The sequence below is a fragment of the Taudactylus pleione genome, unplaced genomic scaffold (assembly GCF_031769625.1).
Source record: "Taudactylus pleione unplaced genomic scaffold, aTauple2 ptg000318l, whole genome shotgun sequence".
In the NCBI taxonomy this organism is placed as follows: Eukaryota; Metazoa; Chordata; class Amphibia; order Anura; family Myobatrachidae; genus Taudactylus; species Taudactylus pleione.
The window spans coordinates 986,911-992,811 of NW_028284719.1; positions in this window are offsets into that span (position 1 = coordinate 986,911).

Consider the following 5,901-nt stretch of genomic DNA (forward strand, 5'->3'; position numbering starts at 1 on the left):
ATTCAGGTAGTCACCCTGAATATATCCAACGACACCACAAAATTCCCAGGCTCCATTGAATGATGGAATGCAGGGTCCCTCTCCCGAACCCTTAAGAATTTGTTGAAGGATTCGAGGTTGAGAATGTCCTGGTAAGACCCATTGGGTGTCTGTACCAGAAAGAGGATGGAGTAATACCTCGTTCCCCTTTGTGGCAACGGAATAGGTACTATAACTCCTGCCTGGAGCATAGAGTGTAACACCCTCAAAAATTACAGGGCCTTGTCCTGAATTGACAGAAGACCTGTAACGAAAAACCGTCTGGGAGGCTTTTACCGGGAAGAGAGGACATACCTTCAAGAAAATACTTCTTACCCCAGTGTCCGTGGTGGTCAGACACCAGCACTGGGCGAACTGGAGAAGCCGGCCTCCAACCCTGGGGGCTCCCAAGAGGAGGCCCGTCCCGTGAGGCTGAAGGCTTATAGTCCAACTTGGGAGTAGGACGTCTTGTACTCTAAGCCTGTTCTTATGGCTGAGCAGATTTCCTGGCTATTGACTGTCTTGGAAAGCTGTATTTTAGACTTACCCTGGCCTCACAGAGCCAAAAAGACAAAGTCCCAGACCCTGATGGGACTGTAGCCGATGGCAGACACGCAGACGTAGCTGCTGCCTGCAGGGCCACAATTGCGTCCAGACGAGGGCCAAACAGGACTTGTCCCGTAAAAGGCAAAGCATTCCAAATGGAATCTGCGTCCGCTTTCCAAGAGCGCAACCACAGGGAGCGGCAAGCCGCTACTGCTGCCGAGGAGATTCTGGAAAGGAGTAGGCTATATGTAAGACCATCTCATTATGAACGTGGCAAAGTCTCTGAGAATTTGCCACTATCCACCTGCTCTGCTGGAGAGTCAGTGTGCAGAGATCCAGTTACCTACTCAGTGTTCCATGGCTCTGGCCCCCCAGCACACGGCCATAGCCGGCCTGGAAGCCCCTCCAGCAAGGGAATATTGGATTTTAGATATATTTGCACCTTGCAATCTGGAACCTCTTTCAAAGAGGACCTGGAGGGCATGGGCAACGTAGCACTCCTCACTAGGCGTGTAACATGAGAATCTACCCGTAAAGGTAACTCCCATTCGGAAATGTAATTATCCGCAAAAAGGGTATGCAAAAGGTCAACCGTTTTTGAGGCTGGAACCGCTTACCCGGAATTTCCACGCCTCCTCTAAATGATCCACCTGACCAGATAGAGGAATTACAGTGGCAACACCCTTATCCTTAAAGAAGGCATATTTGGATTTAGCCACGGGGGATATGTAATAACCAAAGCCGCACGGACTGCCCGTAGAAGGCCAGGTATATAGACTTTAGACCCAGACTATGCCTCCTTTGCACTAAGGGGCTCGTGTTTGAAAAAGTCAATAATGTCACCGTCATCAGACGTCATGTCTTTACCCGTCTGAGACCCGAAAGGCCGTTTAGAAGGCCGAAATGTTGACTCCCCCTGTAAAACGTCCATCAGGTGCTATACCATTTGGACAATAAATTCACCCACACAGGCTCCTGCGAGACCTGGGGGGGCGAAAAACAGGATACACTGGGGTACCATCAACTGTCCAGGGACCCCTGCATGTGATGAGACCACCACAGGCTGCGATAACCCCTATGGGGAAACGCAGGGGGCGTTGCCCACAAAGGCTGTAAGCATCTTAGCCAGCCGAGGGTGGTCCCCTTTTTTTTTTTGTGCAGGCACAGTGACAGAAATTGGGCGTGATATATAATACAACATGCCCTCCATAAACCCTCAGCGTCTACATATCCCTCCGCTAACTGCACATGATATCAGTACATTATAGCTGGAAGAGGATATCCTCGTTCACTTTCCGACATGAGGATTGTGAACGGAGCGTATGTGACCTCCAACACAGAAAAACCACGTTTACTGTGAGGTAATAAACACCCTGCGACACCGCACCGCAAGGGCTGTAGCAGAAGAACAGGGATAGGAAAAGGCTGACAGTCAGAAATGAAAGTACAGGCAAACAGCGCTAGCATTTAAGTCACATACAATGCACAGATAACATCCTGCATTACAAGCACTGCGATCAACTACACAGACCAGAGCCTGGTAGGAAACAGTGCTGCATACACTGACCTTAATTGAAGGAGAGGTATGCGGGGGACCCGGACCGCAATGGCATCTGTATCAGCTTCCAGCAGCGTTTGCCATCCCCAGCACATGTAGTGAGAAAATGGCCACCGAGGAGCAGAGAGAAGGCAGGGCCTGGGGGAGGAGCGCTGACACAGCACGCTCAGACCGCTGTGGAATGGCACTGTGCAGCGGGGGAGACGCCGGCTGTGAGACAGGGAAGGCGTTCTCCCCTGGCGTGCTATTAACCCCTGGGACGCCGCGCTGTACCGCACATGCTGCGGCCCGCTGTCCCTGGTGGTCTAGTGGAAGGCGCAGGATCAGTACCTGGCCCCACGCGCAGCCGGTCCCCAGGGAGCCCCCTGCCTGGGGACCAAACAGGACTGTGTTACCGGTAGGTGCCCACCGCGGGACCCCGCCGCTTACCTTGTTCCCCGTGCATCCGGCCACAGTCCAGGCAGCCGGGGATCACCGCTAGCTGTGACCCCAGCTACCTACCAGCATCCCCGGATCGGTACCGGCGTTCTGGTACCGGCAGGGTGTAGGAGTGACAGCATGGACGTCAATACTGACTGTCCTATGCTGGAGCACTCTAGTTGTGCAGCCACAGCTGCGAAGAAATATTCAGGGGCCTTAAAAAGACCCCCCTCTGTACGGTGCGACTGGTCCGGCCAGGCACCTACGAAAACTAAGTGGCCTGAGGCTCGGGGGCGGGGTATAGGAGAGGGACCCCAGTGCATCCTGGGAGGCTGAAAATTTAACTCTGTGGTGCCTGGATGTCTGCCGCCATCGCCTATACCCCAAGGTATCCTGTGGATACCCTATGGACCCTGAAGTAGAAAAGGATAATATTCCATATTGTGGGTACAAAATGCCACTAAAATAGTGTCAACATACAGGGACATGGAAAGAGCATCGTACATGGCAGTGAATAAAAACACATTCATTGATCATAATAAAATGATTTTATTTCATGTTGAATAACACTTACGTTTTGTGAACATAAAGAAATGGAGGACGGACAACACAAGTAACGACCAGTCCCATATATCTGCACGGACTGTGATCACAGTAAGGGATAACATCTCAATAATACATGTTTTTATCCCCCCACAAAACAATCACTTGCTTGCAAAGCCTATACATGAAATGATCAGACCCTACTTTAGAAATGTACCACCATTATTACAAAGCTCACCCCTATGCCAGTACCTAAAAAGTGGTTAGCTGTCTCCAGACAACTATAACTTATTGTACTCTATACATCACAGTTTTTTTTTTTTTTATTGCCACTGGATATCACACAGCTCCGCTCTGCACATTGGGTAAAGTGATTTCAACTGAGCAGTTGTGTGTTGTATCAAAGGAGCAAACAATGAAACATAAAATAAAGCCAAAAGATAACGTGACTAGGTATTTAGCTAAAACAGCAGTAGGGCATGTACAAATCAATAAGGCAGAGCCATCGGATGTTGGGTAATCATTTTTTCAAACTATTTGCCACCCATTGCTAGAATTGGCTCAAAGGTTCTAAACTTTTATAAATTGCACTCATGAGACAATTCCTTCACCAAACCTGTAGGTGTCACTGTTGTGGAGTGATTTGATTGATTTAAAGAAGTTTCAAATTAAAAAAAAAACAAAAAACTTAGCAGTGAAACTTCATTACTGGGCAGTCACTTTCCTTTAACAATACTGTTCTTCTTTTATATTGTGCACTTTTCTCCCAATATAGTAAATATAGACTGCTGATGAACAATGTCAGCTGTGCGAGAAGCTTGCGATACCCGGAAATATGTTAGGTTTTTCCTATGTAATATCCTGGCAGATTATGCTGGTGCTTGTAGTTCCACAGCACCTGAAGACTCACAGGTTGGCTAAGGATCCTAAGTGTTATATTGTTCCCAGCCTTTTCCTCCATCCAAGATCTTCTACTTAAAATTTCAGAATCCAGACGCATGCAAAATGACATCATTGTGTGGGGGAGGGGGTTGCCTATACCAGATTTACGTCACAGGGCACCCAGATGAGAGTATGGAACAACTTTTGCATCATGCACCAGTTTCAGATTGCACGGGTGTCCTGTGTAAGGGAGCCCAAGCTAAGGGGGAGCTATTTTGAGCAGCTCGATCCTATATGAAGACACACATTTGTAACTTTCACTAAAAGGATGAATACATTGAAGACCTCGCTTTCCAATATTATGAGCTAATTTAGGGTCTGGAAAGATTGGCTGAATTTTTAATGAAGATAGAAAAATCATGCAAAGGCCCGATATATTTACATAAGCTTTTCATTGTGGTGGATCATATTTCTCCAATGCACATCAGTCTGTTATCAATTCTTTTATAAAAGTTACACCCTCTATGCAATTTTTTTTTTTTCTAAATTTGATCACAACTTGGCACCATAATTATTACAGTGTATCAGAAGGCATGTCATCCACAAGGAATTGAACACGTGTCAAATCGCTTCCATGCGGAGAGAGCAGGGAGATCAGCTGTGTGCAGTACCTGTATACTGCAATCGTTACCATTATGAGGGGATAATGGGGGTGGACTGAGTGTGCGTATGTAATATAATGCCAGATGTAGAACCCAATTAGTAGGCCTGGTGACAATCACTGGGGTGCATCAGAAAAAAAAACTGCCACCGTCATCAGACCCTTATATTCAGTGCATTTTTGGAAACTTTTGGTTTTGCTTGTTTTGTAAAATACATTTCTTTAGTGGACCCTAATATTTATATTAGTTAGAATCAACATCATTTACAGGTAGTGTAGGTGCAGGAACCTATCTGGCTATAGCAGAGGAGGTCTGAACATTGTGAGGGTAATAACAGCAGCCTCTAATGAAGTTGCACTGTTATTAATACTGTGCCTGATTCAGTACGGATCGCAACTGCGAATGCAATAGCTATTACGCACGGTTTAAACTGCGATAGTATGCCAACTCATTGCCATCGCTATGCCGCAGCGCTACATAACACCCACTTTACCGTACACACACGCATAATGTTTAGCAGGATTGCGAAACCATCGGTACAAATTGAGTACCATCGCAGCCTCACACACCTGCACAAGCCCCGACCTTACTCAGAAATTCCTAACGTCATCGCACGCTATCAGGCCTCGGGCTGCGTATGTCGTCGCAGTGGGTCATTTTTCTGCACGCCTCTGTAACGGCACTGGCGCGCCTGCGTTTCCCCGACCATCCCCCCCATCTCCGCCCGCACATGGCACTTCCTGTCAATCACTCTGCGATGGGTCTGCGTAGTCACTGCGATCTCCGTCCCGATCGCGCACTACGATGCACGCGTAGGAGACAACAATCCGCCGACTGCGTGCATATTACCTATTGCGTTCCTTGCTGAATCAGGCCCACTGTCCTTTGTTTCAGGAAAGAGTTTATAGAACTACATTGCCAAACAGAACTCGGTATTTTAGTTTACGCGCTTTATTGCGACATGCGACCTCAACTGCAGACTGAAAACACATGTCTGCGCCTCGTGCCTCCGCGATGGTCAGTAAATAACAGAACTATGTGCAGAGGACGTACACTAAGTGCAGCGCCATATCGGCAGATCAGAGTGGCACCTGGTGCTGAACGCCGTACACCGTTAGGAGGTGGAGAGGACACCAATACATTACACCAGGGGTCTTCAACCTTGGCCCTCCAGCTGCTGTGGAACTACACATCCCAGCATGCACTGCCATAGTTTTAGCATGCTGTTATATCAAAAAGGTGGCAGTGCATGCTGGGATGTGTAGTTCCACA